The sequence below is a fragment of the Spea bombifrons genome, chromosome 5 (assembly GCF_027358695.1).
Source record: "Spea bombifrons isolate aSpeBom1 chromosome 5, aSpeBom1.2.pri, whole genome shotgun sequence".
NCBI lineage: Eukaryota > Metazoa > Chordata > Amphibia > Anura > Pelobatidae > Spea > Spea bombifrons.
This window is the reverse complement of record NC_071091.1, coordinates 6,106,963-6,133,361: the sequence shown is the minus strand read 5'-3', so window position 1 is coordinate 6,133,361 and position 26,399 is coordinate 6,106,963. Positions and strand designations below refer to the sequence as shown.

Below are 26,399 nucleotides of genomic sequence, written 5' to 3'. Positions count from 1 at the left end.
CGCACAACACTGAAGCCACGCCCACCGTCTCAGTGCACAGGACAGGAAGAAGAAGAAGTAGAAGTAGAAGAAGAAGAGGAGGAAGAGGAAAAGTGAGAGTGAAAGAAGAAAAGGTAGGAGAGAGTTGATTAGTAAGTGTGTGAGAGTGATGGGTGTTATGCTGAATGTAAGTGTGTGAGAGTGATGGGTGTTATGCTGAATGTAAGTGTGTGAGAGTGATCGGTGTTATGCTAAATGTAAGTGTGTGAGAGTGATGGGTGTTATGCTGAATGTAAGTGTGTGAGAGTGATGGGTGTTATGCTGAATGTAAGTGTGTGAGAGTGATGGGTGTTATGCTGAATGTAAGTGTGTGAGAGTGATGGGTGTTATGCTGAATGTAAGTGTGTGAGAGTGATGGGTGTTATGCTGAATGTAAGTGTGTGAGAGTGATGGGGGATAGCTTGGCGTAGGGAGTCCGTAATCACAATCCTTTCATGCCCAGATTCCAGCATGTAGTGGCTGCCTAGGCATGATAGGAGTGTGATTGCTGTTATAAATTATTTTTTGGTCCAACTTCGGTGTGTTAACACTTTTATTGGACAGAATAATTCAATGACAGTATTAATATATATATATATATTTATATATATAATTGCAAACAGCAATCACACTCCTATCATGCTAAGTCAGCCAGCACATGCTAGAACCTGGACATGATAGGATTGTGATTGTTGTTATATATATGTGTATGTATATATATATATATATGTGTGTGTTAATATTATTGTTGATTTTTTTGTCTAATTTTGGTGTTACTTTTAATAAAGTATTTTAAAGTTTTTTTTTTTTTTTTTTTTTTCAGTTTTGGCCAAGTGAATGCTGAATTTTTAGTTTCGGTCCAGAATTTTCATTTCGGTGCATCCCTACTATATACTATGCCAGTCACTAAAGTGGTAAGCCTACACCACATCAATGTTTGGCTTAGTATATAGTGATAGGGGTTGTCAGTGTCTGGCTCAGTGTATAGGCACACATTGACGGTGGTACCGCGTAATCCCTAAGTATATAATGATAACAGTTATGCTGTACCCCTGTCAATGTTTGCCTAACCATAGAAACTATGCAGTGTGTGTGTGTGTGGGGGGGTGCCACATACAGGGTCTGCCACAGGTGCCAAATACTAGACTTGGGCACCAGGGGGCTCTTCGTGTTCGTCTTCGTGCTCGTCTTCGGGGGAAAAAAAATCTTCGTATTCCGCGAATATTCGCCCGTTCCTGTCTTCTCTTCGGGCGAATATTCGCGGACATTCTTCGTGCTCGTTTAATCTTCGTTTTCCTCCTGGTTGCCTAGCAGGGGTTAATACGGGGTTAATAACACATCACAGCAGCAGCAGCTGCCGTGAAGGTACGTGTGTGCAGCTCTATTGGTCGTTTCGGCAGGGGGCTGGTCTGGCATCAACGAGTGAATTGCAGAACTGCAGAATGCACTTCATTCGTTGATGGCAGGCGAGCCCCCTGCCGAAACGACCAATAGAGTTGCACACACATACCGAGGTGTACTGTCCATAGATGTTTAATAAAAGAATAGGGAATATTTTACATTTTTAAATTGATTTTGGACCACTTTACATGCCTAACATTTGCTACCTATTTACAATGGCATACTTTGCAACAACCCAACTTACTTATTGGACAGGACTGGAAAATAGCAGGACTGTCCACCAAAATCTTGGGTGTGTTGGCAGGTATGCTGATGGAAAAATGTTGGACAAGAACTAAAAAATAGCTTAGGGTTAATGTACGGTTATGGTTAAGATTAGTAGCAGTGCACTGGTTTGGTTAAAGATGGATTATGTCTAAATAATAATAATTTAATTTTAATGTTTTTTTTTAAAAAAAAATAGGGGTTTATTTAAATGTATTTTAAAGTTAGATTTATTATTTAGTACTTGATTATATTTATTAAATGTTTATAGTAGCGTTACCTACCGAGCTATAACTACCTATGTGTATTTGCATTTTGCATACCTAGTTTAGCTAAATTAGATGGGACAGGACTGGAAAAAAGCAGGACTGTCCCTGAAAAAGTTGGGTCTGTTGGCAGGTATGTGGATGGAAAAATGTTATAGGGTGAAGTGTGAGTTATAGTGTTAATGTAATGCTATTAGTGAGTGAAGGCCAGGGCAAATAAGGAAAAGGTCCTTGTGTTTTGTGCATTGTAAGTGTGTGTGTATGTGTGTTATGTGTGATGTCACTGTGTGTTATATGTGTTATATGTGTTATTGTGTGTGTTATGTTTGGTTGGTTGTGTATCAGAAGAAAATTAATGAAATGGAAAAGGAAATGGGAAAGGCAAATGAGTGGGCAATTGGCGACCCGCTCACCTGTTTCACCCCAGGGCAAAGCACCCAAACACTGTCAGTCTTAGACGTTTGGCAGCAGACTTCCAGAGCTCAGACACAAGGCCCTAGCGTAAGCTGGCCACTCCGGCGGAGGTAGCAGGCGTTGCCACACCGCAAACAGAGGCAGCCAGGGGGGAGAAACTGCCCTTACCATTAGGGACATTTTGGGCATGACTCTAGCCAGGAAGCGAACTGGCAGAGAAGAGATGCTGGCACCACCACCAGCAGCAGCATTGAAAAGGCGAATGAGTGGGCAATTGGCGACCCACTCACCTGTTTCACCCCAGGGCAAAGCACCCAAACACTGTCAGTCTTAGACGTTTGGCAGCAGACTTCCAGAGCTCAGACACAAGGCCCTAGCGTAAGCTGGCCACTCCGGCGGAGGTAGCAGGCGTTGCCACACCGCAAACAGACGCAGCCAGAGGGGAGAAACTGCCCTTACCACTAGGGACATTTTGGGCATGACTCTAGCCAGGAAGCGAACTGGCAGAGAAGAGATGCTGGCACCACCACCACCACCAGCAGCAGCATTGAAAAATGGGAAAGGCGAATGAGTGGGCAATTGGCGACCCACTCACCTGTTTCACCCCAGGGCAAAGCACCCAAACACTGTCAGTCTTAAACGTTTGGCAGCAGACTTCCAGAGCTCAGACACAAGGCCCTAGCGTAAGCTGGCCACTCCGGCGGAGGTAGCAGGCGTTGCCACACCGCAGACAGAGGCAGCCAGGGGGGAGAAACTGCCCTTACCATTAGGGACATTTGATTCATGACACTAGCCAGGAAGCGAACTGGCATCGAAGAGACACTGGCACCACCACCAGCAGCAGCAGCAGAATTGGGAAAGGCGAATGAGTGAGCAATTGGCGACCCACTCACCTGTTTCACCCCAGGGCAAAGCACCCAAACACTGTCAGTCTTAGACGTTTGGCAGCAGACTTCCAGAGGTCAGACACAAGGCCCTAGCGTAAGCTGGCCACTCCGGCGGAGGTAGCAGGCGTTGCCACACCGCAAACAGACGCAGCCAGAGGGGAGAAACTGCCCTTACCACTAGGGACATTTGATTCATGACACTAGCCAGGAAGCGAACTGGCATCGAAGAGACACTGGCACCACCACCAGCAGCAGCAGCAGAATTGGGAAAGGCGAATGAGTGGGCAATTGGCGACCCACTCACCTGTTTCACCCCAGGGCAAAGCACCCAAACACTGTCAGTCTTAGACGTTTGGCAGCAGACTTCCAGAGCTCAGACACAAGGCCCTAGCGTAAGCTGGCCACTCCGGCGGAGGTAGCAGGCGTTGCCACACCGCAAACAGACGCAGCCAGAGGGGAGAAACTGCCCTTACCACTAGGGACATTTTGGGCATGACTCTAGCCAGGAAGCGAACTGGCAGAGAAGAGATGCTGGCACCACCACCAGCAGCAGCATTGAAAAGGCGAATGAGTGGGCAATTGGCGACCCACTCACCTGTTTCACCCCAGGGCAAAGCACCCAAACACTGTCAGTCTTAGACGTTTGGCAGCAGACTTCCAGAGCTCAGACACTAGGCCCTAGCGTAAGCTGGCCACTCCGGCGGAGGTAGCAGGCGTTGCCACACCGCAGACAGAGGCAGCCAGGGGGGAGAAACTGCCCTTACCATTAGGGACATTTGATTCATGACACTAGCCAGGAAGCAAACTGGCAGAGAAGAGACACTGGCACCACCACCAGCAGCAGCAGCAGCAGAATTGGGAAAGGCGAATGAGTGGGCAATTGGCGACCCACTCACCTGTTTCACCCCAGAGCAAAGCATCCAAACACTGTCAGTCCTTGGCGTTTGGGAGCGGACTTCCAGAGCTCAGACACAAGGCCCTAGCGTAAGCTGGCTACATTGGCGGAGGTAGCAGGCGTTGCCACACCGCAGCAAGTGCAACCAGGGGGGAGAAACTGCCCTTACCATAAGGGACATTTAAGGCATGACACTAGCCAGGAAGCGAACTGGCAGAGAAGAGATGCTGGCACCACCAGCAGCAGCAGCAGCAGCAGCATTGGAAAAGGCAAATGAGTGGGCAATTGACGACCCGCTCACCTGTTTCACCCCAGGGCAAAGCATCCAAAGACTGTCAGTCCTTGGCGTTTGGGAGCGGACTTCCAGAACTCAGACACAAGGCCCTAGCGTAAGCTGGCTACATTGGCGGAGGTAGCAGGCGTTGCCACACCGCAGCAAGTGCAACCAGGGGGGAGAAACTGCCCTTACCATAAGGGACATTTAAGGCATGACACTAGCCAGGAAGCGAACTGGCAGAGAAGAGATGCTGGCACCACCAGCAGCAGCAGCAGCAGCAGCAGCATTGGAAAAGGCAAATGAGTGGGCAATTGACGACCCGCTCACCTGTTTCACCCCAGGGCAAAGCATCCAAAGACTGTCAGTCCTTGGCGTTTGGGAGCGGACTTCCAGAACTCAGACACAAGGCCCTAGCGCAGTGATGGCGAACCTATGACACGCGTGTCAGTGCTGACACGCGTAGCCATTTGGGGTGACACGCGCAGGATTTCCTGCGATTCATCCTCGGCTCCTGCACGGCCGCCGAGGATGAAAGAATCTGTGCTGGAGGAACGGGGGGGGGGGGACGTGCAGTAGCGTACCGGGTGCCGCTCATCAGGGGGTGCCAACTTGCCGGCACCCGGCACCCCTCCAGAGACGGACAGTAATGTCCGCCGCTGGAGGAGCAGGCTCACAAGGGAGCGGTATCGGAAGTCTTTAACAGACCACCGGCTCCCTTGAGTGATTTTAAGCCGGTTCAAGGATCCCCCTTGAACCCGGCTTAAAATCACTCAAGGGAGCCGGAGGTCTGTTAAAGACCTCCGATACCGCTCCCTTTCGATCCGCGCGGCAACAGCTGTTGTGCGCCGGGGTTTGTTGTCAGATCCCGGCGCACAACACTGAAGCCGCGCCCACCGCTGTCCGTGCCCTCGGAAGAAGACAGAAGAACTGAAGAAGAAGAGGAGCGAAGATCAGGAAAAGGAGCTGTAAGGAGAAAAGAGGAAAGGTAGGAAAACATACAGTGAGAGTGGATTGGTGTATGTGTGTGGATTGGCGTATGTGTGTGGATTGGCGTATGTGCGTGGATTGGCGTATGTGCGTGGATTGGTGTGTGTGTGGATTGGTGTATGTGTGTGGATTGGTATGTGTGTGTGGATTGGTGTATGTGTGTGGATTGGTGTATGTGTGTGGATTGGTGTATGTGTGTGGATTGGTGTATGTGTGTGGATTGGTGTATGTGTGTGGATTGGTGTATGTGTGTGGATTGGTGTATGTGTGTGGATTGGTGTGCGTGTGGATTGGTATGCGTGTGGATTGGTATGCGTGTGGATTGGTATGCGTGTGGATTGGTATGCGTGTGGATTGGTATGCGTGTGGATTGGTAAATGCGGATTGGTAAGTGTGAGAGTGATGGGTGTTATGCTGTACCATTTCCAATGTATTTTTCATTATATAATTATGCTCTAAAGTACATCATAACTCCCATCACTCTATACTGTTCCATACAGTGGCAGAGCTGGGAGACAGAGGCCTTGCACCCCCACCGCAGGACTCCTGAAAGGTAAGTAGTTACTAAGCAGGTATGTTAAATAATTTGTTTTTGGTTTATTAAATACAATTATATATTGCAATTATACATTTTTGTAGTTTAAACTATAAATTGCGCAAAATTATGTTTTTTTGTCGAAGTGACACACCACGCGAGTTATGCTCGATTTTTTGCCGATTTTTGACACACCACGCCAAAAAGGTTGCCCATCACTGCCCTAGCGTAAGCTGGCTACATTGGCGGAGGTAGCAGGCGTTGCCACACCGCAGCAAGTGCAACCAGGGGGGAGAAACTGCCCTTACCATAAGGGACATTTGAGGCATGACACTAGCCAGGAAGCGAACTGGCAGAGAAGAGACACTGGCACCACCACCAGCAGCAGCAGCAGCAGCATTGGAAAAGGCGAATGAGTGGGCAATTGACGACCCGCTCACCTGTTTCACCCCAGGGCAAAGCATCCAAAAACTGTCAGTCCTTGGCGTTTGGGAGCGGACTTCCAGAACTCAGACACAAGGCCCTAGCGTAAGCTGGCTACATTGGCGGAGGTAGCAGGCGTTGCCACACCGCAGCAAGTGCAACCAGGGGGGAGAAACTACCCTCTCCATTAGGGACATTTAAGGCATGACACTAGCCAGGAAGCGAACTGGCATTGAAGAGAGACACTGGCACCACCACCAGCAGCAGCAGCATTGGAAAAGGCGAATGAGTGGGCAATTGACGACCCGCTCACCTGTTTCACCCCAGGGCAAAGCATCCAAAAACTGTCAGTCCTTGGCGTTTGGGAGCAGACCTACAGAACTCAGACACAAGGCCCTAGCGTAAGCTGGCTACACCGGCGGAGGTAGCAGGCGTTGCCACACCGCAGCAAGTGCAACCAGGGGGGAGAAACTACCCTTACCATCAGGGACATTCGAGGCATGACACTAGCCAGGAAGCGAACTGGCATTGAAGAGAGACACTGGCACCACCACCAGCAGCAGCAGAATTGGGAAAGGCGAATGAGTGGGCAATTGACGACCCGCTCACCTGTTTCACCCCAGGGCAAAGCATCCAAGCACTGTCAGTCTTTGGCGTTTGGGAGCAGACCTACAGAACTCAGACACAAGGCCCTAGCGTAAGCTGGCTACACCGGCGGAGGTAGCAGGCGTTGCCACACCGCAGCAAGTGCAACCAGGGGGGAGAAACTACCCTTACCATCAGGGACATTCGAGGCATGACACTAGCCAGGAAGCGAACTGGCATTGAAGAGAGACACTGGCACCACCACCAGCAGCAGCAGAATTGGGAAAGGCGAATGAGTGGGCAATTGACGACCCGCTCACCTGTTTCACCCCAGGGCAAAGCATCCAAGCACTGTCAGTCCTTGGCGTTTGGGAGCAGACCTACAGAACTCAGACACAAGGCCCTAGCGTAAGCTGGCTACACCGGCGGAGGTAGCAGGCGTTGCCACACCGCAGCAAGTGCAACCAGGGGGGAGAAACTACCCTTTCCATTAGGGACATCTGAGGCATGATTTCAGCCAGGAAGCGAACTGGCAAAAGATACTGGCACCACCACCAGCAGCAGCGTTGGAAACGGAAAAAGGTGAATGAGTGGGCAATTGACGACCCACTCACCTGTTTCACCCCAGGGCAAAGCATCCAAAGACTGTCAGTCCTAGGCGTTTGGGAGCGGACTTACAGAGCTCAGACACTAGGCCCTAGCGTAAATTGGCTACACCAGCGGAGGTAGCAGGCATTGCCACACCGCAGCAAGTGCAACCAGGGGGAGAAACTACCTTAAACATTAGAGAGAAAAAATTTAACTTTCCAAGCTAAGAGCTGGGTAACCCAATTTGGGCAGATTGAATTTAAGAAAGGCAATCTGCTCCATCAGATGAGGTGCCATGCGTGAGCGCTGTGGACTCAGTATGTTTCCAGTCATAGAAAACACGCGCTCACTTTGAACAGTGGTTGGCGGACATGATAGAAGCTGCTGCGCAACCCATGAGAGTGCAGGCCACACACTCTTCTTTTCATCCCAGTAGCTAAGAGGATCAACATTAGGAGCAGAAGGAACTTCACAGAGGTAAAGTTTGACCATTTCAGCAGCACTACTCTCCTTTCTGCTGCTAGCTCTGTCAGATGGTCCAACTATACTGCCAAGTGCCTCTTCCCAAAACGCAGCTGCTCCACTCAGCTGTGTTGTGCTGCTTGTGGCACTGCTGCTGATGCTGCTGCTAGGGGTAGCAGACCACATCATCTCTTCCTCCTCCTGCACCTCACCCTCCTCGGACAGCATTCCCATTTTACGCTGCCAGTCACGCACCTTGTTGACCAATTGCTCCCGGTAGCTACTGAGAACATTGAATTTCAAAGCTAGCTTTCCCTTAATTCTTGGATCACAAAGGCACGCTAGCATCATTTCGGGACTCTCTTCCATTCGCTTGCGAAGGTGTACTTTTAGCAGATCCTTCAGCTTCCTGACTATGGCTGCTACGTCAGGATGTAGAGTGCCACCTTGAACAGCCTCACGGTTTCCAAGGAACACATCCATCTTGCTGCCTAGATGGGAGAACACTGGGATTACCTGGGCCAGACTGGCAGTGTTTGAGCTTAAATTTTCTGTGGCATCCCTGAATGGTTTAAGGACTGCCACTAGCTGGGCGATCACTGTCCAATCCTCCCTATTCAATGGAGAGGTAATCCCAATATTGTGCTCTGAGGCAAGATTATGGATTGCCCTCTGCTGCTCCAAAATCCTCTCTAGCATGTCTAACGTGGAGTTCCACCGTGTACTGACATCCTGACGTAGGCAGTGTACGGGAAGACCTGACCTCTCTTGCTCTTCCCTCAAAAGTTGGCTAGCCTTAACACTATGGTGAAAGTGCCCAGCGATCTTTCTGCAGCGGGACAGAACTACTGCTGCCACATTAGTTCCTTCTGACATTGCTGCCTTCACTACAAGATGGATGATGTGGGCTGCACAGCGCACACCAACAATATGACCATCTCGCAGCGCTTTCACCATATTGGCACCTCCGTCAGTTACCACAAAACCAACTTCAACATTGGTGCCCGCCTCTGCTCCCACCCAAAGGCTAAACATTTTCCTCATCGCATGCAGAATGTTTTGGGAAGTGTGCTTTTCATCCATCACTTCTGCATGGAGAAGGAAAGATCGGTAGCCTGCTGCAGCAGCTTCCTTAGACACACCGGGCTGCCACCAGTGTGCTGTCAAAGAAAGAAAGGCATGCTGGCCGCTAGGTGCACTCCACAAATCTGTAGTGAAATGAACAGACTGACCAGCAGCCTTGGAAAGCTCCTCTTTCACTGCTGCAACACAGGACCGATACAATGAGGGGACAATGTTCCTGCTGAAAGTGGAACGTGACGGAACTGTATATTGTGGAGCCACAGCCGCCATCAATTGTTTGAAAGGCTCCCCTTCGATCATAGAGAAGGATGCCCCTCCAACAGCAATGAACTGACCAATCAGTCGCGTTACTTTATTGGCCTGCTGTTTGGGCATTGACCTTTTGGATTGGAATGCCACAAATTGTTCCAGGGTGGGCTGGACATGCAGTGCTCCAACCTGCCTTGGTCTCTGGCTGCCAGCACTAGTTGCTGCTGCTGCTGCTGCTGCAATTGGCTCAGAAGAAGAAGCTGTTGGGGTTTTTCCACGGCCACCAGCTATGCTGCCTGCACTAAGTTTTACCTCTGCATCTTTCCCCAATAGCACAGCGTTGTGTTGAGTGCTGAGGTGATGCTTCATGCTAGCACTGGTAAAATGGCCAGACACTTTCCCTCTGCTTATTAGCTTCCCACAATGTTTGCACTTTCCATAGCGCCCTTCTTCAACATTTTCAAAGTGCTCCCAAATTGGGGCGCGCATAGCCTTGGAGTGTGCCTTGGGTGCTGCTCTTACTGCTCGGGGTGGATGAACAGAGGCAGAACTAGTGGTGGTGGGACTGGTGGTAACAGTACTGGCCATAGTGGGACTGCTAATTGCTTTAGATTTGCTAGGTTTTGCTGCTGCTGCTGGTGGTGGTGATGGTGATGATCGTAGCGGAGAAGGTGGAGGCTCAGGGGAAAATTGTGCACTAGTCATTTGGACACTGCTCCCTGAGGAATCTGATTCCTGACCACTCATCTCCTCTACTTCCTCTGGCTCATAGTCTAGCTCTTCATTAGCCAGATCGAATGGAATTCCTGCTAGGCTGGAGCTAAGACTGATATCGTCGTGAGACTCGTGACTAGTAGTAGTGCGAGCAGGAAGAATAGACTCTGCACTTGGCCTCTCAGTCTCAGGCTCCTCTGCTACCTCGCTAGGTGGAGTTCCACTATGTGTAGCCCTCTCTCTAACTGTCTTTACAAAAATTTTGTAAGGACTTGGTGGCTTGCTAGAGGTACTAGGAGGACATGGCGTGGCGGTACCAGTGGGAACAGTAGGCGCAGCACTAGTGGTGGTAGAGGCGGGGGTGGTGGTGGTGGTGGTTTTCCCTACAAAGGAATGAGATCGCTTTGGTTTGGGACCCCTCTGAGTCTTGCTGCTAATTTGGCTCTGCTTGGTACCTTGCATGCTGCTGGTGGATGGGGAAGATGCTGCTTGGGGCAAAAGGCACTTCTTTTTAGTCACTGGGCTGGTACTACTTGTGCTACCCTTTAACTTTGAACGTGCTTCTGGTGCTTTAGGCTTTCCGTAAAAAACCATAGAGCTTGTGGGCCTAGCCGCACTACTACTGCCTGCTTTTGGTGCCTTTCCTTTACTTGATGATCCTTCAAGCAATGCTTCCCCAAATGATAAGCGAGAGCTTGGCCTACTTGGCCGACTAGACTGACGCAAAGGCTGCATCTTAGAGCTGGTGGTGGTGCTGGTGGTGGTGCTGGTGGTGGTGGTGGTGGTGGTGGTAGATGGAGCTTGTCCCTCCTTAGTCCCAAAAGGAGGATCCATTTCAAATTTTGTGTTGTGTGTGTAGTGTAGTGTAGTGTAGTGTAGTGTAGTGTTTAAAAAACTATAAAAAAAAAATAAAAAAATAAAAATAAAAAAAAGGAAAAACGAATTAAAGACAAAAAAATTAGAGGAAGTTCTCTTCAGTGCTACTGCTTAAAAAGTAAAACTATGCACTACTGCACTGTGCTGTGTGCAATCTGCCAAAATCCTAAAGTTATTTAAATTATTAACTCAAGATTAACTATTTAATAACTAGCAGTATTTTATTTTTAATTTGAATTTACACGGGCCTAAGAGCTTAGCCTACCACTATGCTAGCCTAAAGCTATATTTCCTTACTATAAGTCTACCTCTAGGCAGACGCTCTCAAACCCACTAAGCTAAAGTGAGGTTAAATCAGATTCAGTATATGATTTATTAATTAATATTAAGTTATATAATATTAATAGATTAGAACTAATTTACTTATATATTATGTATTATAGATAGAAGAATATAGATTATGAATTAGAATTTAGAATTAGAATTACTTATATTATAGATTATGAATTAGAATATTATTATTTATAATATATTATAGATTAAGATTAAAGAAGATTAGAATTATTTTAGTACTACAGCTAGTAGCTTGAAGCTTTGCTAAGTACAGCTCGTCACAGTCAATTTTTCTTGAAAAGAATTAGAAATAAAATAAAATGTCACAGCAAAACAGTTATCTTCACTGCTTGCTGCACTCACTAGCCCAACAAGTTCACTTCACTGATGGACTGAGGTGAGCAAAACACTAAGGGTACTTTTAATAAAATTGAAATAAAATGTAAAATAAATGAGAAAATCTTTGCAAAACAGTTAACGTCACTGCTTGCTGATCAAAAAAAAACACAGCACTTATGCGGCTGCACTCACTAGCCCAACAAGTTCACTTCACTGATGGACTGAGGTGAGCAAAACAAATGAAATAAAATGAAAGATTAATTAAGAAAAATTGACTTGGTCTCTTACTGTTGCTAAAACAAAGCACAAACTATAGAGCTGCAGCACCAGTACTAATAAGATTAGCTGAACTATACGCTAGTAGTAATTAATTAATATTATTACTTTTATTTATAGCTAATTTAATTAACTATTAAGATAAGAAAGAATTAGAGAATTATTGATATTACTGATTTTAGATTAGACACTAGTAGATGTTCTGAATGTCTACAGTACACTCTACACTAGTATACTATTACTAACTATAACTGACAAATATATATATAATTTTATAATGAATTCAATTATTAATTATATTAATTAATATTACTGATTTTAAATTAGACACTAGTAGATGAATGTCTACAGTACACTCTACACTAGTATACTATAGTATATATATATATATGACTGACAAATATATATATATATATATAATATTATAATGAACTATTAAATTATAGATTCTATTAAATTGTAATTTATAAATTCTATTTAATTTATTTAAGCAGGACAGGCAATAGGCACTAGTGCCAGCCCAGGGCAAGGGCACCCCAGTGCCACTGAGGCACTGGGTGCACTGTCAACTCAACAGCACTTACACTAAAGTTGATGACAAATTAATTTTAAAAAAATTAAATTAATCAAATTATTATTATTAAATATATTAATTAAGTAGCACTGAAGTGAGGATGAAGTACACAGTGAGAAATGGCAGGCTAAGGCTTACCAGTCTCACACAGAACAGAACAATCTCTCTCTGTAACGCTCGGATGCAGCACAGCAGTGTTGCCAAAGCAGTCACAGCGAAAAATGAATGGATCTCTCAGGCAAGCTCTGGTCTTATAAAGGCGCCTTCAGAATTCAAAAAACAGCAGCACAGGCATTGGACGAGACCCTTAGCGTTACGTCACAAGAGTGAGCTGATTGGACAGACGAGGATCAGCTCACTCCTGTTTGAAATTTTGGCGGTTGCGCGGCAAAAACGAAGACGATCACGAAGAATCTTCGATTCTTCGTGATTGTGAGTCTTCGTCTTCGCCTACGGTTTGCCGGCACTGTATTCTGTTCTACGTTCCTTCGGAACGAACAAAAAAACGGCCTCTTCGTGCTCGTTTTCATGTTCGCCCGAAGACGAATGCACAAGTCTACCAAATACTCTAGGTACGCCCCTGCATCATGCGGCTGTCAGACCCAATGGCCATGCCTCAGCTCCTCTTCCCACGTCTTAAAAGCGGCCACTTTAATTTCATTAGGCGCTGGTGGAGTGACTGCCGCACGACGGCCGCTTTCAATGTCGCTCGCAGCCGCTTTGATGGTGCAATGGGCCAGTTGACTAGACTTGCCCCCCAGGCCTTAGGCTGCCAGCCCTCCCCTGCCGTACAGGCACATGTATTAAGATGTATCGGTAGCTTATACGTAGCTTATCTATTAATCTTATCTCCCAGCCTGCAAATCAGCTGTAAGCCGCGCAATATATGGCAGAGTTTTATTATTTTGACGTAAGCTTCTTATACGTTCTGTGTGTGGTTTGATTGTTGGGCCCTAAGCTTCATGTTTATGTAGGTGTAAGACGGCTGAGATGAGTGGCTGCTAATGAAGTACAAACAATGAAAATAAAAAAATGATATTCTCCAATTACAAGTGAAAATCTGTTAACTCCTACCGTGTGTCAAACATATGACGCCTGTAATCTAGATGTGTAGTTGAATTTTAATGTATGGCTTCAGTGAAGCGCGTTGACTACAACTAGTTTTATTTATTCATTTATTTTTTTATTCATTTTATTTTATCGTGAAATCGATAATATCCATGCTCGATTTAGATACTTTACATATGGGATATCTGAACTTTATTTTGTAGCCCGCCCTCCTCTGCAAATAAATGCCAGGACTATACGTCGGATTTTACTGTCTAAGAAATCCGAAGGTGTTCCACGTCATGGGTACAGACAGAGCCATTTCGTTGGCGTTTTACAAACACATTAATTTGGAAAAGCTGCAGATAATTCCAACTTTAGTCCCAGGGTACATTCAATGTCATTATCTACATTTATTAGCTAAGTACATACCCCCCCCCAACATCTTAGCTGGATAAATCAGGACACGTGTAGGAGGGTGGCTATTAGCTGGGACCAAAGCAGGTAGGGTCGTGACCGGACCCCGGAGGGTGAGCAGTAAGGTCCAGAACTGCCCCACCTTACCCAAAGAGACCTCACAGAACTCACCTTATGACTGCCACAGGGTGGCCACATGGGGGCTGCAATAGAGGTCTGTGATACAATTGATCAGAGGATCAATTCATTCATTGATCAGCGGATCTCCCCAAATGGCTCATGATCCCCAGGCCAGTGGGGCAGCTAGACAGTGCCTTAAAATCAGGACTGTCCTGCAAAAAACAGGACTCTTGGGGGACAGATAGAAAGATGTCTTCATTCCATATTTATGTCAGCATTCTAGATAAAGGTAGGACAGTAATCCTATCCCCATGGGCTCCAATAACCTTCATCACCGCTGAAACTCGCGCACTCCACACCATCCTGTGCTAGCATTATTAACAATTTATAACGGAACTGAAATAGAATATAGGGGTCAACAGGAGGTAAAGCGAAAACACAGCACAACCATTAGCACAGGCCCTGCATCCTTATTTAATTTAGGATTCCTAACTCTATTACTTGTCATTAAGTATATTACTACATTTTATGCTTATTTTTCTCATTTTAAAAGGAGCCGTAAGCCAAGTGAAAACAACATAATAGTTGCGGAAAGTGTAAGCGATTATACGAATCCTGCTTTGGGCGAACGTTCAACGAAGCATTAACATTTCATGAGGGTTCAGCGGCCCTTGTTCAGAGCCCAAGAAAAATCTTTTAACGGAAACATTAAAGCCCGTCGATAAGAGCATGTATCTTAGAAAATGAATATTACGTGTACATTTTATTTCTTCTCACGTCCCTTTATATCAAACAGGCTACACATTCAGACGACGTCCATAAAGACCAAAGTTAATGGGTTTGTTTGTCATAAATAAAGTGTCACAATGATCACAAGTTTTAGAAGCTTCCTGCACGCTGCACTTTTTTGTTTTGTCCACGTTTTTTTTTTTTAGGTTTTTAGTTTATTCATTGCATGCTCTGGAAATGTGGAGCTCGGTTTCTGAAGACTCTTTTTAGTGGGTATGGTGGATAGACCTTGGCCACTATCTCCCCTTGAAGACCTTAGTGGTCCTCCTGTCTTTGGAAGGGGACCATGAACATCTGCCCCCCCCTGGTTTTTTGGGGCCAGGAAGTAAGGAAAGGGGGCACATATCACTTAGGGGAGTATGGCCTCTAAAAGAAGACTGAGCAGCTGATGATTCTTTGTTTCTGCAAGGTTAAGGGTGTTCTTGGGCTGCCTGGGGTTAATTGTCCAGGGCTGGACCTCCTAGACTCCTAGTTAGTGCTCTGAAGCCATGATGATTTTTTTTATTCTATGTTTAAAACATTTTTTTTTTAAGTTATATAACATTATAAGATTTCAATATGTGTATGTTCATGAATTAAATAAATAAATTATATATATATATATATATATATATATATATATATATATATATGCACTCACAGATATAAGTTGCACCAACCATTACAGAAATTAATTTGGTTTTAATGTCTGGAAAAGATTTTTTGATGAAATGAAATAAAAGTTCCAATTCAATCTCTTTTAGAAAGATTAAAATATCTCGAAATAATGACTATTTATAATGATCCGATTGTCTGATTTTCTGAAGTACAGAGGACTGATGAAATCATTTTCTTGGAAATTACAAAATAATATATTCTGTACTCATGAATTAGTGAATTTCAATACTCAACCTCCCTGCAGTTCTAGCAAAATACCGTCTGGTGCAAATTACCTTTCAGTTCCGTGCGTTTGATTATTCCACCTTGTTTCGGGGAATAGAATCTTAGAGGAAGACTCTAGTCAGTTTCTTTGCACATTTTCCTTTATTACTGCATGAAAGATACAGATAACATGCATTTCTCCAGTTGTTGATCAACAACTCCAGTGAATCTCCACCAGCCCTTCACATGATGACGGAAGTTGTAGTTTGCATTTTCTTATGAGGCTAGAGTTAAAAACCAACTGGTGGCACCTTCATTACTGTAGGATCCAGGGATCTACAGCAAGTTAAATGGATTGATGGAAGTAGAGTATAGCTTGGCGAGCCAGCGTAAGTTTGAGCACAATGTCTGGTTCAATCCCATATCCCTCAACATTTCCGGTATCCACCTGTGTTGGGGAATGTGGCAGGGACAGCGTCAGCAGTTGGCCTGGACAGCAGCATGGCTTTTTGTCCACTATATCCAAACAGCCAGCTTTAGAGCGGCACATGGAGGACACATGGAAGATGCTGGTTTTACAGCCCACTGGACCATTCTGGGGAGATCAGAGAATCTCCCCAACCGGCTGAGGATCCCCATCGCTTAAAAAAGTGGGGCAATGGGCAGTTAAGCAGGACAGCGTGTTAAAAACTGGGACTATTGAGAGGTGTGCGATTTCGCTATTCAATTTAGGAGGTTAAGAAGGAGCCAGCATAGTGTTTTGTTCCATGTAGGCATCCATGTCCATGTGGTCTTTCTTTATGTAGAAGGCAAGGCAAGTTTTGTTCTGCTTGTGTGCGGCTCTACAAGCCAACTTTAAGCCAATCATGTAGCGTGATTGGTTGGCTCACTTAAATCTAAACGATAGATAGATAGATAGATAGATAGATAGATGATAGATAGATAGATTATAGTAGATAGATAGATAGATAGATAGATAAATAGATAGATAGATAGATAGATAGATAGATAGATAGATAGATAGATAAATAGATAGATAGATAGATAGATAGATAGATAGATAGATAGATAGATAGATAGATAGATAGAAGGGGTTATCAAAATGTCTCTGTTTTAGTCCAAAATCTGAACATGTTTATTTTATTTTTTATTTTTTTTATCTCTTTTTTTATCTTTTTAAAAAGCATAGCAGATTTTTATATACGTGAGTAAGTCTCTTAGAGCAAAGCAAATCAAGGTGTTCCAAAAACCTGAAGATGTATCTGTCCATTTATTAAGGAACCTATTGTTCTTAGGTAGTTATGGTTACTGATAACGCAGACCCACCAACACAAAGATCTTGACAATGGCAATAAAGAAAAGTATTGTAAAGGAAAAACATATGTAGACATATTAATATTTTCACTTTAAAAAATTTAAGATCTTTTTTTTTAGCTAAAAACAGAATCTAATGAAAGCCGGGGGCTTGCTGTATTCTGCCAGATTAATTTTAGATTTATATCTGATCCTTTTGACTCCATGCAAACTTCCAGCAGGGACACTCGGGGATGGATTTGCAAGTAAGCAGCGCAGGCACATGCCTAGGGCACAGCGCGGTTAGGCAGATTTTTGTTGCCGGCAACCAAATTTTTCATGTAAACTTGTAGTAATCATTAGATTTGCTCTGAATAAGGACATCGAGGTTAGTTTTATCGTGGGTTGCAGATACAAGAGGACAGAGTGAGAAATGTCTGAGCATTTACTGTTTCTTTGAGTTAAATGTGGAATAGAAACCCAAGGGCAGGGGTATCATGGACCAAGCCCAAACGCACATATCATACATACACATAAATACATATATATACAAATACATATGCAAAAAAATCTAATAAAACTGAAAATTTAAATTTAAAACTGCAATAAAGCCGTCCTAAAGGATTAACAAGCAAAAAGAGGTTCAAAATGGGCAGAGAACTGCCTTCCGACAGATGGTTCCACCTATGTTTCTGTATGAGTGTCTACTGGCAAGGGTTTAAAACTAGTAAAGATGATTTTTGTATTGTCTGAATTGCATTAGATTGCAAGCTTTTGGGACTACTTAGGTCTCTTTTTCAGAATTATTTTTTATACACACAAAGTTTTTAAAATCAAAGTAAGGTTGGAGAGGGCGCCCTACACGGCCACCATGTATGCGACATGTGGTTTTTGTTATTGTTATTGTTAATTTCGTTTTCTATCATGTCATACTACAATTATGCCTTCTGCTGTCTATGGCTGTCATGTCCACAAAATGTTTTGCTAAATGGAAGTTCGCTTGTCTGTGAAATCACTCTGGAAATACAGTGAATTCATCAAAAATATGTATTTATATCACATTTCCTAAATATAAAGGCAAAAATCCTTTACATTTTGTTGTATTGAACCAGTGTTTACTAGGACTTCTATCATCACGCCTGAGAAACAAGATGATGCCTTGAGCAGGTTCCTTCAAACAGAGCGCGTTGGAAAATAGTAATTTTTGCGAGTAATTCTTCATCCGGTGTTACTATTCTATGGTAAGTAACATTCTGTTTTGTGGGCTGTTCGGCGGTTTGAAGTACAAAACGAAGGAACGGCCGAGTTTGTGGTGCCAACAGGCAAAGCCAGAAATGGTAATCAGACAGGTAAAGGTTCAGGGCTGGCCGGAAGGTTCACAAACGGCTGGACAAGAATCGAGACGATCGGTCAATGCAACACTTAGGGAAGTTGAATGCAACAAAGTAACTCTGCAACTGAGCATGGAGGGAGTTATATATACGGGAGGTCTATTAGGGTCATCACAGGACTATATGTTGGTGTCTCCCTTAATGCATGCATAGGAAGATGCCTTTGGATGGACGCCATTGATGACCAGGCTGGAGCTGGGGTGCCTGGGGCATGAAGCAGTCTGGGCACCAACTGCGTACCCCTCTGGTGTGGGGTCGGTCAGAGTCAGCAAAGAATACTTCATGTAGGCGCCCTGTAAATAGCTGTGTTTTCTGTACGCCGGCTGTACGCTTGCCGATAACGTTATTATTCCTGATTTGCATTTTTTTTTCGAGGACTGACCTCTTTTGATGTGCTCCATCTTTTTTTTTGGAATAACGAAACAACTTTGCTGATAACAAGCTTAGCACGATGCGCCGTGCCCTTGTGTTTACAATAACTCCGCGTAAGGCAGTAAAACCTCGCTCAAATTGCAGTCTTAAGGAGTTTAGCTGTTATTGTCCCCATTAATGAGCTTTTTTACAGTGCTCTAATATGCTGAGGAATTCACAATGTTCCAAAACTCTTCCTACCATCTCGCATCTGCAAATCAATAAAAATCTAGAACAGGACACAGAATTGTATGCAAAACACGGCAATACGGCCAGCGCTCTGCGGATATTTAACCCCTTAATGACAAAGCCCGTACATGTACGGGCTCAAAATGCATTGTTTTCAATGGGTTAAGGGACCGCCCACTGTCCTTAAGGGGTTAATAAGTGTCCTCGTATTCACTCCAGTTCTCCCTAAGTGACAGTAAGGCCTACTTATTAATCTATGGCACCGCCGTTGCAAATCCACTCGAAAAATAACATTCAGCTTGACCCAATAAAAAAATCTGTCATTTTGGCTGTTTTTATCAGTAATTATCTATGCATAAGCTTTGACATCTCATTTGAATGCACTTTGGAGCCAATTCGCCGTTATACAAGTGGATCAGAGACTGAAATCTTGCTGCTGGTAAGCGGAAAAATAATATAATTTTCTGGGAAAAAGAGAAAAATATCGAAATGTATTTCCAGCTAAATTTATATGTAATATTCCTCAGTGTGTTAGGTATATGTGCGCTTTTAAAGAGATTATCCCCCATAATAATTCTAATATATATTTATGTATACTATATACAGTATTCATTATATATATATATAGACATATTTAGAACTTAATGTATTAATTTAAGTATTACTTTTACAGTGATAGTCTGCCTTCAGATGGAGTCATGACAATAGCCCCAAAGGCTGACAATCTGTGCTAATACACCGTGTATTCACAGAATAAATTCGATAACATTGTATTCCATGCAGGATATTGCGCTTGTTATCTTGTTTGGCTCGGAGCTGCCAATCAGTTTCAGGAAAGCATTTTTATTGAAAGAAAAATAGGAACGCTTTCTGAGCAGGGGGCAGGTAAAGGGGTAAATGCCCATTCTCCAGAATCCCCCGATACATTCGCAATGGGAACCATATAATAGATTAAAGGGACCACTCAGCTATCGTATCCATTAAAGTCCATACGATGGCTGGAGTGTCGCTTTAAAACACCGAATAACAGCCCACAAGTGTTACAGATACCAGCGTCAACAGATTCAACAGCGACCGCATTTTATTCAGGTACCGATGAATACGGCTTGTTTTGTGTTTCATTCATGGTTTGTGACCAATAGTGCATAAGACAGTATACGGTAATTAATTACGTTACACAGCTTTCAGGATCAGTAACTGAATTTAATAATGTGCCATCGGATAGACCTCATGCGGTGGAGCGGTCATACCCGGGTACCACACATCGGTGTGGGCTTTACAACTGTATACTCTGCATCCAATAAATAATATGGCCATTGTGGTTGCCATGATTGTGTTTTGTTTTTCAAGCTGTGTAACTGTTAGAGATACTCGGGACCTTTTAATGTCAGCCATGTTGAGTTCAATCGGTATTGATAGCAAACCTTAGTAATTACGTTCCCTGCCCTCAAGACCAGGAACGGGCTAGGGATGAAATATTGGCTCTGGCACTTTAAGGCCAGTGGCCAATAAATGATGTGCATGCGTGTGCTGCTATGCTCCATGCATTTGCCCGTGGCCAGTCCGCACAGACTGAAGACATATCTTATATTTAAAGCTGTCAGATATCAGCTTCTATCACATGGGAAAAGTTCCTAAACAGACAGTTTTTAACCAATAAAAGATATGTTCTTGGTTGTCAGATAATTTTTTTATAGTGTCTTTCTAATAACGTTTAGGGGTTTTTCCCCATTTAGAAACGACTTCATCTGCCTCTCTATCAGACAAAGGACGTGCTACGGACTCATCATCTGAGATAGCAGGCATTTAGTGGTCTGATACATTGGGGAAAGAAAGAAATATAGCATTTATATTACAAATTTTAAAAAAAAACGACTAAAATTTTAAAAAGAGAGAGAGCTAGATCTATGGTCAACATACAACCTATAGGGCAGATGCTAGAGCTACACCGGCATGGACATCAACCAACACAGACAACAAACCAACAAAAGAAAGGAAACATTTCAAAGGGGGAGAAATGCAAGGAGACGACATCTAAAACTATACAATACAATACAATACAATACTATACAATACTATACAATACTATACTATACAATACAATACTATACAATACTATACTATACAATACAATACTATACGATACTATGCAATACAATCCTATACAATACAATACTATACAATACTATACTATACAATACAATACTATACAATACTATACAATACTATACTATACTATACAATACAATACTATACAATACTATACTATACAATACAATACAATACTATACTATACAATACTATACTATACTATACTATACAATACAATACTATACAATACTATACAATACAATACAATACAATACTATACTATACTATACAATGCAATACTATACTATACTATACTATACAATACTATACAATACAATACTATACTATACAATGAGGGAATTTAAAGGGAGTCCAATGCCACAAACAACCCCACCAACGGGAATATCAGTACTTTAATATGCATTTTTTCAGCAAAAAAGGAAACCTACCAGAAATGCCCTCTCCTCTTGCCCCAAAAAGACCCCTGTAAACCTCTAGACCTGGCTGGAGGTACCTCTTACATCTGAACTGCTGGGTTGTGTTGAGTGCATTCGGTCAAGGCATGTCCTACAAAGCAAAAGGAGCTGGGTGGGGGAAGAGAAAAATCTCCCCAAAAATCATAAAATGTCAACGCAGGTTGAAAAACGTGCAGACTAGAAAAGCTCATTGGTTCTCATCTGCTGACAAATTAGTTTTCCGTGTATATTTTAGAGATCTATGGCCGACAAGCGTTTGAGATTAAAAGATTTGGGTCTTAATGTGCTTCCAAAGAAAAGATCACCATATTTTTTTCCATCTTGCCTAGAAACGCAGGAAAAAAGTACTTTCAGCCAGCAGAGGTTAATTTTCATTATGAGAAATGCTTCAGCTGAGGTTATCGCCAAATGAAACGCATCGATGACTGTCAAATCCTTCTATTATAGCATGTCAAAAGGTATAAGCGCATGACAGAAACATTTTGATCCCAAAATGATTTAACCTCAATGGATGCGGTAGTCAACAAATAAACGGCATTATACGTCTTGCATGGTCTCTGTCCGGAGGAGCGTAGAAACGGCGCTTTAATAGGAGAAATTCACGTTTCCACTGAAATAGATGACTTTATTGAAGTAGCTACAACACGAGAACAATAGCCATTAGGAGCATCAATAGAATGTAGTTATCTGTAACTAGCGTTAAGTGGTTGTCCAAGGTTCTAAATGACCATAGAGGACTAGGAAGAGTACGAGAAGTGGAGCCATTCACTGGGCCAACTTATTATGAGTTTGGACTGAACTTGCCCTACTTGGGTGATTTATTAAAGGGACGGTAATGCCCATTTATCTCAACATCATGTCTACCAGAGTAACCAGCAGCATTCATATCATAAAGGTTGTCCTTCCTTAACTGATGCCCCCCAGTCATCGGTGCTACGTAAAATATGGAAGCCTATCAAACAGGCAAGGATGTCAGGCTCCTTAAGTGGATAGGATTGGGTTAACCCCTTAATGACAAAGCCTGTACATGTACGGGCTCAAAATGCATTGTTTTCAATGGGTTTAGGGACCGCCCATTGTCCTTAAGGGGTTAATGATACGAATTGTGGCATGAAGAAAGGTTAAATATTTTAATCATTTTAGGTAAATTCTAGAAGAATTGCAGTGTTATATAACAGTAGACTGGATTCAGCTCCATGTTAAGCAATACAAGTTAGGACGTTCCTAGTTTTGGTACCTTGGCCAAGTCCCGGGCTACGTAATTCATGACCATATGCTGTCTAAATCCTTTTTCTTTTTTTTTTTGTCGTTGAGCGAGATGCTTTTATCCGGAGTCTGTGAGATTTGTAGTCTGCGGGTATACACCGAGCTATCTCAATGAAACTACCGGTTATTATAACAACATCTGAGCAAGGAATTAATATGTTTCTAAGTTGAGAGCTTTTGAATTGGTTATTTTTATATATTAATAAAAGAAGAAAAACAAATTAATTATACTCAGGTATCCAGGGGTGTTTTGTTGGCATGGTTTCAGAGGAAAAGTCTACATGATACATGGATACCTGAATGCTTATCGAGCGTAGTTAATTAACTTAATTATACATCCGTGAGGCTTAATGGATACAGGAACCATTGTACAGGAGAACGCCCAACACTTTCAAAGGCCAAAGAGGAAGATTTTTTTTTATCTTGGATAGGGAGTGGAGCATTAACTAACTTTTCCATTTACTGGATTATATTTCTACACTTGAATCAATCCTGAAGAAGACCATTTTTATTGTGAGATTTATTGTGTGGGGCTCTGTGTTTCCCCCTTAGAACAGATGGATTTATGCCCCCTCCAAAAACATATGAGGTTAGGGTGCCCACATTAGCCATGTTTTCCGAGACACATATACATTACACATGTAAAGTGCTGCCCCCTGCAGTACGGGGGATGTAACAACGAGCAGAAGTGATCAGGTACTTTGTTATGCTTTCCAAATACAGCAGGGGGCAGCACTTTATATAAGATGGTAATTAACACTTGAGATGTATATGCGTCGTGGAAAAAAAAAAACCCGCCGACCTGGTCTCCCTATTTGGGAAGTTTGCTACGACGAAATCCTGCAATAAGGCAGACTCTTCTTGAGCCTCGGGAGTTAAATAAAACAAAATTCCATTACTACCTAGAGCAAGCAGGCACTGTTTATATTGTCTGCGTGAGTGTACATCACAGAAAGTAATAAAAATGCCTGCTGCTAACACTGGAAATAAAATATACAATATGTGTCTTTCAGGGCTACACTGCCAGCTGGGCAAATGGATGAGCTTAAAAAGGGATGCAGTCGGGGAATTGATGGCAAGTGGGGCGGGGGGGGTAGTTGCCCCATGTGCTGCTCTGATTTTGCTGGGCCACTGTATAAAGTAAATTTGTGTGTTACTTGTTATTTCACTTAGCCGCATTTGTATCTTAACTTCTAGGCAGAGTTTATACCCTGACTGGATCCTTTATGGATCCTCTATCGATTTTCTGTGATGCCCGTCATAGGGACCGTGTGCTAGACTGGCTCCTATAGTCCTGTAACTGTATTGTCTCTCACATGTGTTAGGCCACTTAGTGGAATTTGCCCCTGGGGCTGAAGGTTGCCCTCCCCTAGGTGTAGTCACCTTAAATCTTTGTATAGTAGAGACAGGCAAGGTGACTTATAATTGCCCTGATAAATTAACATTATTTACCAATAGTTAGTTAGGGCGCCTACTGTATGTCCAGATCTTGCTGGACTGCAACTCCCACCAGGCAGTAAATATAAGAATATTGCGTGAAATAAAAATGACAAATACAGCGATGATTCTCAGTACAATATCTGTAAACCAGGTTAAAAAAAGTGCAAAGTATGACAAATTGATTCCATCGTCATGCCAGCCGGCACAAAGTAAATCTTTTACTAATAACCTTTCAGGGCCAGAGAGGAAGGGAAAACACCTTTCCAATACCATGCAATCCCATGCCACCCCTCACATGGCAGTAAATGGGTTAAATTAAAACCATAGAGTACTTATGGCATAATTACCAAGGATGTGATGAGATCCGGTTGGAGAGTGATCTGGGGCGATCATCAAAAATCTCATTGGATTTTTCAATAATTCTCCAAATTTTGCAACAAATTTGCCCAAGACGTCCCTTAAATAAAAAGAACCCAATTCTGGAGTATTACCATATATATATATATATATATATATATATATATATATATATATATATATAATATATACACATACAGTATATACCCGCCAGAATGAGCTGATTATGCCATTCCCTGCTATAAGCTTGAAGGGAGGGAATGTTTCAGACTCCTGAGTAAGCTTCTAAGTTCCGTGGACTGCTAAAAGCAACATTAGGACTGTAGAGGGTTTTGAATCCGAACGCGCCATGGTGTGTCACAGTGGGAGATACCCACAAAGAGAACATTTGCAATCCATTGTGACAGTAGCAGGTGCTTTTTAAAGGACTCCGCTCCTGAGATGTTATTGCAGTTTTTCTTGGTCTAAGAGAGTGAAAGGACCTTCTCTCCCTGTGCGTACATTGTACGGCGCTGTGGAATATGATGGTGCTATATAAAACAATACATAATAATGTGTCCCAGAATATCGTTTGTAAATCATTGCTAACAAAAACATTCTGAAAGTATTATCCGCACATCTGGGCACTTTCAGGGTTTTTGCCCCAACCTCAGGGTGAAGGGGGTAGAATCCCAGGGTCACGTAGTCTGGAGGTGACTCTCTCCTATTCTCTGTGATCATATATAAGACTACCAGTATCTTATGGCCGTTATCCCTGCTTGAATGCAGGTGACTCAGTTACGTGTATTTCTAAATAATGACAAGTCTAGGTTTCCATGGGGACCGGTATTCGAGCACATTTTGGTAACTCCCAATGTAGAATCTTCATGATGAGCTGTTAAAGGGTTAATATCGCAAGAGTCTAAGGGTAAGCTCATTTAGAAAGTTCCCAGGTATGGCCATGCGCAGTTTAAAAAACCCCATGTAAATAGTCGGACGCGGAAGAGTTCCTTTTCGGGGGTAGATTTGCTAATTATATAAAATAAAGAGATATTGGGATTATTATAATTCTCATACCCCGTAAACCGTAGTAATACTTATTAATTCCGGATGTTCTGCAAGTTTATTCTATGTAAGTTTAGAAAATTCTAATCTAATAGTCAAAAAAAAAAAGTTCCCAGCAAAACTAGTGAGCTATTATCAGACTCAGTAGCCACAACCTATACAAATCCACGTCCATACACACACGCATCCATTATTTATTCATTTCAATATTTAGGTGCGGATACACGTAGATAATATTTTGGAATCTACTCAGGAGCTGGATTCGTTACATTCAAATATTAAGTTAAAATGTCACAATATTTAAACAGCTGGAGATCTATGATGCAACCTGCACCTTAACATAATCTAAATATTTATTCTGCACCATAATACACCCCTCTCTGGCGCTGCAGGGGTTAAACAGGTTCCTTTATATAGTCCTTCCTTCGCAAACTCCGCTCGCCTGCTGATCAGTGGGCGATATCAAGTATCAAGAAACCGGCCCGTAAATTAATCTGTGACCTAAGAAATCTAGTGTAACTGTTTTTTTTTTCTTTGTTTCCTTTAATTATTGATTAAAAACAACCAATTATTTACAATAATGAAATAGGAGAGCGCAGGTCCCTTAAGCACTTATTTATTTACCTCCGGAGACGCTGACCCAAGTACACAGCTGCTCCCAAATTATTTCTTAAACATTTTTTTATTATTATTATTATTATTATTTTTGGTCTTAAAAGGCTTTCTTGCTTTAGGGTAGAATTCCCCATTAACCCTTACAG

The 26,399-nt window shown here is 43.1% G+C and overlaps 1 protein-coding gene across 4 annotated transcripts in view; it reads right to left on the bottom strand.

Moving 5' to 3' along the window:
- DPP6 (dipeptidyl peptidase like 6) overlaps positions 1–26,399 on the bottom strand; it is a 464,354-nt gene that overhangs the window by 198,121 nt on the left and 239,834 nt on the right. The gene's annotated exons all lie outside the window — the stretch shown is intronic.